The sequence below is a fragment of the Euwallacea fornicatus genome, chromosome 36 (genome assembly GCF_040115645.1).
Source record: "Euwallacea fornicatus isolate EFF26 chromosome 36, ASM4011564v1, whole genome shotgun sequence".
NCBI classification, from domain to species: domain Eukaryota; kingdom Metazoa; phylum Arthropoda; class Insecta; order Coleoptera; family Curculionidae; genus Euwallacea; species Euwallacea fornicatus.
In genome coordinates, this window is record NC_089576.1 from 1,318,790 (window position 1) to 1,332,378 (window position 13,589).

A 13,589-nucleotide genomic window follows, 5' to 3' on the forward strand; every position below is an offset into this window, starting at 1 on the left:
AAGCGATTTCAGACTTATGTTTAAAGGAATTTGAGAAAAATTCCCTTAAATTTGTCTCGTGTGTCGAGGAAGCACCATTTATAAGTTTGTTTTTAAGAAGTAAACTTGAGTCAAATGCTGAAGCCTTATTCGATATACCTAGTGTTACTCTAGATTTTAATTAGTTAAGATTTAAGCAGGTAACATCAAAATTTAAATTATTGACAATTTTTACACGCGAAATTAAAGGGCCCAAAGGGTCAAAGCCTTAACAACTTTAATAAGGGAAATTCATTCTTCCCTGGCCCCGGCCAGCCGGGAAACTAGAGAAAAAAATGATGAGATTGATTAAAACATGTTTGTATGAAATATACTGCGTGACAAAGAAAGGTAAACACCCATTAAAGATAATTTTATTTCGATGATTTTTTTTTGTACGTGTTCAGTACCACATACCTATTCAATGATTAAATTTTCAGCAAGATCAGAGGAAGAACTTCATTTTTTTTTTCAATAGTTTGTCGAGCATCCACGGTTCCTTATACACTCATTGATACGCCTGGGCTCGGATCTAATAAGATTGTCGATGTCTTCTTGAGGTATCTCATTCCCGGCAATCTGAACTTCATGAGTAAGGGCTGCTAAAGTCTGTGGAGGGTGCTGTAAATTCAACAGTCTGCGGCCAATCATGTCCCAGGCATGTTCAATGGGAGACAGATCCGGCGATCGAGGTGGCCAGGGTAAACGGTTGATTTGACGCTGATCCACGAACGTTATTGTTTGCCTAGCAACATGAGTTCTAGCATTGTCTCGCTGGAAAATAGCGTTCGGGATAGTTCGAAAATATGGAATCACATATGGCTCCAACACTTCTTGGATATGGCGTTGGGCAGTCACGTTGCCTCTAATGAAAACTAGGGGTGACCTGCGATAGCACCCCATACCATAACGCCTACAGTACGGTGGACGTGACGCTCTCTGTCAAATTGTGGATCTCGCCTTTCACCCCGTCGCCTTCTCACCCTTGCCCGACCGTCGTTCATCTCCAGACAGAAGCGGGATTTATCACTAAAGATCACCTGAGTCAATTCTTGGTCTCACTGAATCTTCTCTCTACACCATTGTAAGCGGTTAGATAGATGTTCGCGAGTGAGAGGCAGCACCCAATGCGGACGATAGGACAAAAGGCCAAAACTTAGATATACTGTACGCATACCAACCCTATTCCCATGTTCTTCAAACCGCTGATTTGCAATAGCTCGACTGCTGCTAAATCGGTCTCTAAGAGCCAAAAGTCGCAATCGACGATCTTCGCGCTCTGCGGTTCCTCTGAGTCGCCCAGTGCCTCTGGCTCTGTGCCCACGGCCTTCCTGAGTCCACGCCTGGTAGCACCGCACTATGGTTCCTAAGGATCTGTTAGTTCTTCTAGACACTTCTCTGACAGACAGATCTGCTTCGCGCAACCCAACAATACGCTCCCTCTCGAAGTCATTAAGCTGACGGATCTGTTCAATTCTACGCATTCTAGGCATAATGAGTGAAAATTATGACCGATTGCAACACACTTCACAAAAGTTGCGATACAAATGTGAACAAAAATTTTTGAACAAAATTTAATTTTTTTAAGGAGAGATCCATGGAAACTAAAAAAAAATTAACAGATAAACTTGAAATTTTGATCATTTTTTTCTTTTTTTAAGATAAGTCAACATGCAAAAAATTATGAAAATAAAATGGTTTTTAATGGTTGTTTACCTTTCTTTGTCACGTAGTATAATTACACCGATCGCCGACTGAGCCGAGAAGGGTGAGAATTTGCAAAATAAGAAAAGGGAAAAGCAAGAATACAACCCACAATACATCAATCTCAGCGTGAGCTTTTCACTAGTGCCTGTAGAATAAAGCTCTAGGTGGACATCAATCCTCAGTGAGATCAAGAAGATAACCGATACATCAATTTGACTGTGCCATTGGGATGCTACGTTTGTCAGCACCCTAATAGTTTAGCTCTTATATCGCATTAAGAAACGGAAAGTCTGGCATTTCGTTCAAGCAAATATTGTTGGAAACAATTCTCATATACTCGCTTCAATAAATTCCTGTTGATCCGCAAGAAGTCATTATACAGAGTGTCCCAAATAAAATGACTTCCATGGGGAGTATGGAAGCGGTAAGAGATACAAGGTGATTCAAATTAGAAAAAAGAAGCGCATTTTTGTGCCCATTCAGAAAATGTTCTAAATTTAAAAATATGCACAGGGGTTGTCAAAATATGAGCAAAAAACTGAAAACTGCGATTTTCGAAAATCAGAAATTATGAGTACAGCGTTTGAGTAAATTGTACCAAATTTGGCGATTTATTATTATGGACAACTGCCAATTGAATGGCGTTTTCAGAGTTTTTTCAGACCTTCTAGATTTCGAGAAATTATATTCAACTTTGTTATTTCTTATGGCCGCCATATTGGATTTTGGTGCCATCGAATAGGCAATAAAAAAAGTTTTTTAACCATATATCACAAAGGTGCCCTTGGACCTACCAAAGTAAGAAAAATAAATAAAAACATTTCTCACCTTAGTAGGCTTAGAAACAAGTACTTTAGTGTTAGGCAATATCTGAATGACACGTATGGAAATAATTGGGTTGGAAATCGAGGCCCTGTCAGTTGGCCAGCACGCTCCCCAGACTTAACACCTCTCGATTTTTTTGTTTGGGGATATGTAAAAAATAAGGTTTACCACAGATCCTACGACACAGTAGCGGAGTTGGAGGCTGCAGTTGTGCGAACTATTCAAGAAATGCCTCCAAATATGGTAAAAAGTGCTTGTATGTCCGTTGTTAGGCGCTATAGAGTTTGTGTTAATCATAATGGAGAAATGTTTGAACAGTCTTTATAGGGATTAGGATTTTTTTATTAGGATTAGTAATTCCTACTCAGTGAGTAAAGGTACCAATTCCTTTGTTGAGTTTCTTTGTTGTTTTTGATAAAACCTATGGAATTGCAATTACGTTAATACTAAAAAAAACGTATTAAGTTTTTATTATTCCATTAAACAAAATACGTCGTACATTACTGCTCTTTGATTGGCAACACTAAAGTACTCGTTTCCAAACCTACTAAGGTGAAAAATGTTTTTATTTATTTTTCTTACTTTGGCAGATCCAGGGGCACCTTTGTGGTACATGGTTAAAAATATTTTTTTTATTGTCTATTCGATGGCACCAAAATCCAATATGACGGCCATAAGAAATAACAAAGTTGAATTTAATTTCTCGAAATCTAGAAGGTCTGAAAAAACTCTGAAAACGCCATTCAATTGGCAGTTGTCGATAATAATAAACCGCCAAATTTGGTACAATTTACTCAAACACTGTACTCATAATTTCTGATTTTCGAAAATCGCAGTTTTCAGTTTTTTGCTCATATTTTGGCAACCCCTGTGCATATTTTTAAATTTAGAACATTTTCTGAATGGGCACAAAAACGCGCTTCTTTTTTCCAAATTGAGTCACCTTGTATCTCTTACCGCTTCCATAATCCCCACGGAACTCACTTTATTTGGGAGACCCTGTATACGGCGTTTTCGGTAATTTTTCACAACACCGCAAACTTCTTTGATAACCAGGAGATACATTCATTAGCCCGAAAGCTAACTAAACGTTTCTCCTCACTAATTTATGTTCAAAATTCACAAAAGAACCTTCGAAATTCTAACTTTTAAACTGGAAATAAATGGCGTCTCTCGCAAACGTAAAATTAAAATTAAAATGGGCGCCGTTACTGCTATTAATACTCAATTACTAAAAGTAACCGAAACAAGTGTTTTTGTTCTTTTTTATTCAACTGAACTGAAGTGCAACGACAGTGTATCCGACTTGTATTAAATAATTTTCAAATTGCTTTTAATTAAGTACCATTACCATTATTACCATTCGCAGCTCGAGGTACTAATTGGCCGATCCATCTAATCGGTTAGAAGTGTTCCATAATGGAGCGCAATTCAAATTTTTAATCCCGTTTGAGCATCTGTCTTGCAATTGTTTTGACTGCGAAATCGTATAATCCAGTATCTTCAAGGGGACTTATCTGTTGTCTGGATAGCAATATTTCCAGAAACACACATTAAGAGCAACGTGAATCAGCCCCCATATTTCGTTCCGTTTATATACTTCCAGGAAACCGGGACGTAAAAGTTAGCAAAGCAATCGTCTGATCCGATCTGTTGTGACAATCGCCCATACCCAAAATGTCCCAAAATCTCTTGGGAAGGAAAAAAACAAATTATCATGTTTGCGAAAGGGACGACTGTCTAAAAAACTTTGGATTAGTTTGGAGAGAAAGACTGATGCGAAAAAAATGAAAAGTTTCGGTATTCACTCAGCCCCGCGTCTGTAGGACGATTGCATGAAGACGGTTAAAGGAACAGAATTTTTCCAGAACGTCCAAGAAACTCATATCCTGTTTTGAAATTGCTTTACCTTTAAACGCTTTTGGGAAAAGTCGGAAAGTTTTCCGAAAAGAGGAAACGCTCAGTTTTTAAACTTCGTTCGCTAGTTGTTACGTAATTAATTATTAATTAATTCCCCATCCCTCAATAAAATTTTTAAATAAAAAAGCGAAAGCGCACCAAATGTGGCTTCTGAGAACCAATTAAAACATTTTTCACAATGATATTTGTGCTGTTAACACCTCTGGAAACGCGCTACACCGCTTGTTTCGTCAGATACATGTGTACATACTGGAATTAGCTAAATCGCATCATAAATTTATATTTTATCATGCTTATGATAAAAATTTAACACATAAAAAAAAAGTTATTTATTAACATCTCGTCTATATTTAACATTTGGCAGGACTTATGCTTCCAAATGGAACTAAAAGTAAAAAAGTCTTGATGTGTTACTCCAAATGAAATAAAACTGGAGTGGGCCGTACAGGATAGCTCACTTAGGTAATTGGAGATGTTTTTCGTGCGTTGTTGTGTGTATTGTCAAAAATAAAATAAATAAATAAAAACCCCAACCAATTACTGTATGAACGCCCAAACATGATAAGAATAACAGAAAGGCTACGACGACCACAGAACAGATGGAAAAAGAACACCAACAACTCAACTATACTGAGCCCACTTTGCTTAACAAGACAGACAAGACAATCTCGCCCCCTTTTCTCTTCGAGCACCCTTTGGGAGCACTTCCAGGTAATGTGATAGTGTTTAGTCACCAAAAGATTACCATTGTACCACAGGCAGAAAGACCTAACAGGTCGATAGCCTATTTCTGAGGAAATAAAGATTATATATATATAGGGTGTTTCCTAACTACGTGTAAAAAATTTAAAGGCGTAATCCTCGACTGATTTTGAGTCAAAAATGTCTAATAAACATATGTCCGCAAATGCCTTGTTTCCAAGATACAGGGTGTTGCCTGAAAGACGTTGAAAAAGGTTTCTAAAGGTTTGGTGGTATTTAGTAATTTGTTTATTGTTAGTTTTTTTTTGCTACTTCCACTGCAATAAACAAGATAGTCAGTGTTATTTTGGTGTTTTACTCTCTAAAGTGGAAGAATTTAGTTCTGTATCCCAAAAATCAGATTATGCCTCAGTTTTGAACATTTTTCAAATGCCTAACTACACTAATCAAGAAATGGTCAATATGGTTTTCGTTTACGGCCTTGCTGATGGTGAGTGTTCGGCAGCGAGGCGCATTTACATGGAAAGGTTTCCAAACCACCAAGCTCCCAACCACCAAACCTTTAAAAACCTCTTTCAACGTCTTTGTGATACAGGATCTCTTATGAAATAATGGTGGTAATTTTCAGCAATTCTTATGATTAATCATCAAAGCATTCCCCCAAAAAATTGTCTTTTCTAAAATTCAAACACCCAAATTGAGTCATTTTGGAAATAAAATCTCTTTTTCTTGTCACACTTCAACACCCTGTATCTTGGAAACAAGGCATTTGCGGACGTATGTTTATTAGACATTTTTGACTCAAAATCAGTCGAGGATTACGCCTTTAAATTTTTTACACGTAGTTAGGAAACACCCTGTATACATAAATATAAATAAAAACTTCTCATTTTTTAAACAGTTTAAAATTGAATCTTTTTTTATTGGAGGAGCCAATGACGACTTCTGTTTTCTGTCGAACATAACTGCTTTGATTTGAAACTTCAGAGTGATATTCCTCCGATTAGAACGTGTTAAATCTAAGTATTCCGCAAGTCTTAACTGACCCTAATGTTGCAGAAATAGAAACGAAAAATGAAGTATGATATTTCACGAAGTCTCAACATTCTCGAGACCTTTAGACGCAAACCAACTCAGAAATTCTCCGTGTCCTAACCTGAACTAACCTGAACCTACGTACTACACGATATGTAAATATACGAAACTCAGTTTACTATATTGATTCAGTTTGATTAGAAGGGTATCACATTCTTGTCATGATTGCTGGAAAATCTTCAGCATCTGATATGCACATCTTTATATTGGGCACGCTGTATATTTTTCCGTTTTACGTATCGTTTCCGTGAGCTTTTGTTCTTTTTGAATGTACGAAAGCCATTATATCGTCGTTATCGCTCAAAATATCAGGGGTATCATTGCAAAAGGCAGGCTATATAGTTTTTTGTGTATTTTCGTGCTGATATCACTTCATAGATGATTTAGTTAAGTGGTAGAGCCATATGGACAATCTCTACCACTCCATGACATTTCATGACACCATCCAGACAATGTATCTAAACGCTATATGCATATATAAATAATTTACTATAAAAGAAGGATTCCTAGTGTACGTAGTTAGTCTAAACGTTGCTGCATTCCATCACATTGTATCAAGTAACTGTAAATTCTCGCAGTAACGAAACATCGTTTTTTTTAAACAGCAATTTCGTTAAACAAGATTGTTGTAATTCGGAATAAACTATTAATTGGGTTTCCCTTTGTGTGAAAGACTCGTGTGATACGTTGCTAATGTAGCTGAAATTTGCTGATTGAAAGTGGGTGTCACCATAAAAATGTTTCTCCTTTCGTGGTGTAAGCGAAAGCGGAGGCGTTCGAAGGTGCTGCTCCCTCTCAAGGTAAAACAATATGCATCATTAAATTTCAAATTATAAAAGGAATATCCAATTTTAGTTAATTTCTCACCGAATTGAGAACGCGAAATTTCTGAAAACTCACCCTGTTAACTTACCCCGGAAACGAGCAACCCAGGAGACCCATTCCCGAGAACTTTTATTTGCGGAAGAGCAGGATTGTAATTATCTATATCATTGTGCGCATTTACATGTTGTTATTAGTTGTTGCGATTCCAATCAATTATTTGACAATGACTCGTAAATGATCGTTTCGTTAAATTTTTTGATCATCATTGAATGCACATTGCAATCAAAAAAATTCTTTACTTTTTGTGTTCCTTAAAGTTAGTTTTTTCGCTTTAGTTGAGTTTTTTTTGACTTCACAAGTCCTTTGATTTGGTATACATATCTGCAATGTATGATACAAAAACCCGTGTAATAGGTCTATTTTTATTTACCATATCATATCTATTTTTACACGTAATTGAAAACGCTACCAAGACAATTATTTTCACGGAATACAATTACCATCTCGGGCTCGTGTTTATTATAATAAGTCCTTTTCACAGAAATCGTTCACAGTCCTATGATGAGAACTATCGATGGTTTTTTTTACACGTGAGTCTTTCCCGCCCTAAAGTTGAAACTAAATATTTCAGCAAAAATTTAATTAAATGAGATTCAGCTCACTACGAGGTGTAGTCGAATTCGTTTATATGTTTTGAAATGAGAGACTTTGAAAGTGAATTAAAAAAAAAAACATTAACTCATGTGCGACGACAGGCAGTTTATGAATCGCTCGTTTGATATTGATTTTGGCATTTTCGATTATGAAATCTTATACGTACATTCGAATATAAAAATGCAAGCAGAACTTGGCTAAATTCAATGGAAATAAATGGATACGCGATTTACAAAAATTCGCGGTTTTGTCGTCACACGAGAGCAACGCTTTTGGTAAAGAATGCTTTGGAAACAGAAGAATAACGGTTCGGTTGTCGACAATAATGACGTCTTCGCGTTTCCTCCCGTTTCGCCGGGGAAAAGTATCAAATTTCGAGTGAAACTGTGGAGAAAATTTGGAAAAATTTCTATACAGCTGAACGTTAATTATATAGAAATAGTAATGAGTATCGATACGAATTTATGCCCGGTTGAAAATAGTTAAAAATCGCGCCATTAAAATTTGATTTTATTCGACATTACCGCGAATATTGCGTCAATTGCATCGCTTTCCGAAGATGCACGATCGCCGAACATCGTCCCTAGATGGAGCTGAAATGGGACCGAAGTAAGAGTTTGAAGTATTGAAAAGAAAACACGTCAGATACGTATCTGAGGCCGGAAGGTAATAAGTTTCAGGGCTCCGTCGAATCACATGAGACTGTGAGCATGTGTGGCGAATGACCAGTGTAAAATATCGTTTTTCCCTATATCATATGTTAGAGACGAGAAGATTAAATATTGGTAAAAAATTTACTCCCGGTTAAGGTTTTATAACAGATTTTGAATGTATTTTAGGACCCAAAATATGTAGGTGTGTATGTGTGTGTAAGATTCGCGGTTCAAGGGCGGAGAGAAAAAAAACAAAATTCTCAGAGCACTTTTTTATTCTCCGTGAGCCAAAAATGGAATCCCGATACAACCCGGTGTCCATACACAGAACACATCCCCTCCTCGTGAGAGAACCGATAAGATGGAAGGGCTGTCCACCCTTTTTCCCACGGGTACCAAACCCTTAAACGTCATTCTCACCTACGCTAAAGGAATTTACAAACAACCCTCTCTCCCCACGCTAATCTGGGGAAGAGTTTGGTACCAAAAGCCTGCACCACTTTCAGATAATGCCAATTAAGGGTCTTAACATAAAAAAGAAATGCGAAGAGATTCATGACAGCCCTTCTACCATTTTCTCGCACTTATCTTGGGAGGAATTTAGAGCCAGAACCCCATGATATTTTCAGATAACTGATTAATTGTTTCAACACGGACAAAGAATGCTCACATGTGTGTGAAGATTGACAGTTAAAAAATCGGTGCTTACTGTGGTTTATTACATCAATATCACATTCAAAACCCTTTTTTTTTTTCATTTTCTTTAACGCTCATTGCAACGAAACCATGCCCCGGTCACAATAACACCGCCGCCCTATTAATAAATTCTGTTACGTATGGAAACGTCAAAAAAATATTTTTTTTCCATTTTTTGAAATTTCTTGTCGGAGTTCATATTGAATATTTTTCCTATGAAGTCGTCGATAAAGTTTTGGTACCTTTTAAGCACTACCCCCTGATAATACCCGCCGCTGGAACAATGTGGCAATTTCCTTAGGGAGATTCAAAAAGAACACAAAAAGTTATAATAAAGTACAAAATTTCATTAATTAATATTTTGAAATGTTTTGAAAACATTACCAAAAATTATCCTCACGAAAGGACCCTTCACACCCTGCATATCGATGCCAAAGCGCAATTCGATACACAGTGGTGGCCATATAAATAAGAACATTTTTGAAAAATGCATAACTTTTTTGCTGTAGACGGAATTTAAAAAAGCTGCGTTACTGAATTATTTTATTTAAATAACTTACCATTCTGTATTAATTATGTTTTATATTTATAACAATTACATAGCTTAGGACTAAATAAACAATTTTCCTATGGACACATAAATGAGAATCGGAAATTTTGATTTTAATTTTTTTTCTTCCAACCTATTAATCGAAACTCAAATTTTTAATTACTGATAATAATCATTTATGAGAGGATTTCAATGTATTTAAAAATATTTTTTGGATCATGATTCTAACTATGAAATAATACGAATTTGCTAGGTGTACGAAGACTTATGTGACTGACTGTATCTCGTTTCGCGTTCCGTTAATTTTTTGGGCGCCCAGTTCTTGGTCTGTTATTAATTCTATTGTGATATTTTGAAACGAATCACTATTTCTTGAATAGTAGTGCGAGTCCTTTTTACAATTTTTGAAATTTCACCCTAAGATTTTCCTTCTTTATTTAAACGAATAACAATTTCTCTTTCGCCCTGACTGAGCTCGGTTCCACCCATATTTTTAACTTTTAACGACTATAACATAAATGATACTGACTATTCGTCGTATTTGTTCAAGGAAATAAACAAACGCATTCTTTTTTTTTTTAATGAAAATTCAGACATTTTACCTGCACCAATACTTTTGAGGAATCCATTTATTGTTAGAAAAAAACATTTGATTTTTATCAGAATAAGTTTGAGTTTTTGTAAATATTTATAACATTGCTATTGACATAGACACATTACACGTTACTTCTATGTAAACAAATTGAAGTTTTGATTTCACATACGGAAAATATTAGGAATTTTTGATGCAGGAACGTGCTGTACCATGACTTTTGTGGGTGAGTGTATATGGCCGCCACTGTATTTTTATGTGAAGTTTTCATCATATTTTGGACCTAGAATACGTGGTAGAATTTACAGCAATTCATTCAAAGACTCCTCGTGTAATAAAAAGCTTAACTGGGAATAACTTGATTTTCAATATTGAATACCTTGTCGATAATATATGAATATAAGGAAAAACGATATTCCGCCCTTGTCATTAGTCACACATGCATACAATTTCATGTGTTTCGACAAGGCCCTGAAAATTAATGTTTAAATTAATTAATCATTAAGATACGCATTATATAAATATACATATATAAAATATATATAATAATTTGTCATCGCTGGTTTCCAAATTATATATTGTAACTTCATGGCGTTTTATGAATAGCATATCGTTTTTTAAAAACCCCTTTCAGCCATGTAGATGCTTGTCGACGCCATTATTATTATTATTATTTATTATTATTTTTATTATTATTATTATTATTTATTATTATTATTATTATTATTATTATTATTATTATTATTATTATTACATTCTGAAAGTGTAGTATAGAACTCTTTAGATAGAAAGTGTTTCTTAAGCCTGATCCAAAAAATTCAAACAGACAACAAATGGCAATATATTATTTCTTAATACGCCACCGCAGTCTACGCCAAAAAGTTTCAAAATCTCTTTCGATTTGGCTTAAGGACTATTCGGTAAAGTTTTAGATGCGGTTTTCCAGTTTTTTAAAGAATTCTCCCGTTTTCCGGGAAAACGGTAAAACTTAAATCAATTTTTAGACCAGGTATGAACTCCTCATGAGATTCTCTAACACTTTGCCCCTTTAAACGTTTTCGCATCTCTTACAATTTTCAAAATCCCAAGCGTGTATGACTTATTTGGAAACACTGATGAACTTCTCGGTATTTGAGATGACCACTACAAAAACCGAAATATGCACATAAACCTTTCGAATACATAATAGGATTTCATTTTCGCTCATCCAAACGGACTAACCGGAATATTCCTGCCCCAAAAAGCTTTAACAATAGAATAATCAAACTCACTTAAAGTGTGCAAGTTTTAACGTGACATATGGCGGGTGTGGGTGTGTGTGTGTATGTGCATACGTACACAGGGTTCGCCATTACTCCGGCCTTGGTTCCTGAGGTCTTTTTATAAATATCAATATGAAATGTTTAGTACAGTACTCATTTGTATCGGAAAGCTGCATGATTTAATAATGTTTTTGATTATACAGAGTGTTCCGTTTCCGCTGGGCAGCATAAAGTTATAATTTTTTAAATGGCGACCCATAATTTTTTTATGCCGTCTGATGAAACCTTCATTTAGAAGGAAAATACATTAAACGTTTTTTAAATTTGTTGCGGCGTTGCCATGTTAGGGAAATTTCTTTAAAAATGCAGCGTCAGAAAAAAATTATCACAAAACTGGTGTTTTTTGAAATTTGTTTTTGTGAAGTAGTAAATGAAAGTCAGAGGTACTTAAAAACTTTAAAACCTTTTTTTAATGCACCATACTTTTTTGTATAAGAGCGCTAATTTGCAAATTAAACAAACTGCTGAAACTCGTTTTTTTTTTTAAATGGTACCCATGATTTTTTTCAAGTCATTCTAATGTAGTTTTTAATCCTCGATTAATTTGCAATAACACATTTTCATCTAACATTTACAGTTATGGAGGTATTTACAAAATTTCAGTCAAATTGCAACAGGCATCGTCATAATCTAACAGATTTATTCTAGTAGGCTTTGCTTCCATTTAACAAAAGCATAAATTACTTATGTCATTTAGTTGTCATATTACCTGTCACTACCTTCTAATATGGCAACGCCGCAACCAGTTTAAAAAACGTTTGATGAAACCTTAATTTAGAAGGAAAATACATTAAACAGCATAAAGAAAATTATGGTTCGCTATTTAAAAAATTATAACTTTATGCTGCCCAGCGAAAACTGAACGCTCTGTATAAACAAAAATATTATTAAATCACGCAGCTTTCCAATACAAACGAGTACTACACTAAACATTTCAAATTGATGTTTATGCAAGGACGCCAGGAACCAAGGCCGGAGTAATGGCGAACCCTGTACAAGTAGGTATTGGTGTGTATTTCAGTAATCTAGCAAGATAAGAAATAATCTTCAGGAGCAAATATTAAACAATCCTGTGGATTTATGGGTTTATTAACTTACCTTTAATAACAGCTTTTCAGATGTTCTTGGAGGCGTGTGAGTGTTAAAGAGGATCTAAAGACAAATTGTATTAGCATGGCGTTCCATGATAGAAGACAAAAACTTACCTGATTAGTTTGTGTATGTTGTGCGACAATATTTTAATGTTCAGAGTAAGTATGAGTTCATAATTATGAGTATTTTAACAGTTTACAATTCTCTTTCAGGCTTAGAAAAAACATAAGTTCCTGGCATTGATTAAATAACAACCCGTCAGAATTCGTTATACGTAAAAGCAATTCTTTTTAGAGCCGTTCCTTAAGTCTCCTTTTAATTTAAATTCCCCTCTGCTCTCATTGATTTGGTTTCTTTAAATTTCTTCCTGTCTAATCCTTTTTCAACCAAATTTGTCATTTTTTTTAGCTCTCATCCGATATCAAATCTCTCTCTTCCAGTTTTATCTTCCCAAGTTTTCTTCTCCTGCGATCCTAATTTCACCTACATTACAGAAATTTGCTCCTATTCAATCAACACATAATACCGATTTTTCGCTACAAACTAAAACCTCTCGGTCCTGCGTAATAACTGATTAGGGCTTACCTGGAACAGAAGAGACAACGTTTAGTATCAATCGCAGTAACACTTTAAGACAATTACTGGACAACTACAAGCAGACTCTTTCTGAAGCATAGCTTAGCTGAAGATGAGACTTTCATGGCTATTGAAACATTGCAAGACGACATAAACACAATCGAGACTCACTTCTTCATTACGGGCCTCGGTTTAGGTTTTTCTACCATGCTGCCGTCAAATTTTACATGTAGCCCAATATTTGCCAGTCTTAGCAATCTACCAATAGGGTTAAAAGGAATTAAAATTTTGAAGAAATTCAAATAAAAAGGCAGCGATTTTATCAGTCCCTTATAGGAGAACCTACCCTTGGCCTTCTTCGT

The 13,589-nt window shown here is 35.4% G+C and overlaps 1 protein-coding gene and 1 long non-coding RNA gene across 10 annotated transcripts in view; one reads left to right on the forward strand and one right to left on the reverse strand.

Moving 5' to 3' along the window:
• rdgA (retinal degeneration A) overlaps positions 1-12,893 on the reverse strand; it is a 110,424-nt gene extending 97,531 nt beyond the window's left edge. For 7 of the 9 annotated variants that reach the window (XM_066300356.1, XM_066300359.1, XM_066300358.1 and 4 more), the window contains exon 1: positions 12,658-12,780. The gene's annotated coding sequence lies outside the window, so the exon portion shown is untranslated. Of the gene's footprint in view, positions 1-12,657 lie in introns of all 9 variants that reach the window. The other 2 variants (XM_066300355.1, XM_066300354.1) reach the window with 2 other exon arrangements.
• LOC136349078 (uncharacterized) overlaps positions 1-13,536 on the forward strand; it is a 34,088-nt gene extending 20,552 nt beyond the window's left edge. Inside the window, exons 2-3 of the long non-coding RNA XR_010733757.1 lie at positions 12,670-12,809; positions 12,864-13,536. This is a non-coding gene — a long non-coding RNA (uncharacterized lncRNA). The remainder of the gene's footprint in view (positions 1-12,669; positions 12,810-12,863) is intronic.
• The last annotated feature ends 53 nt before the right edge of the window (positions 13,537-13,589 follow it).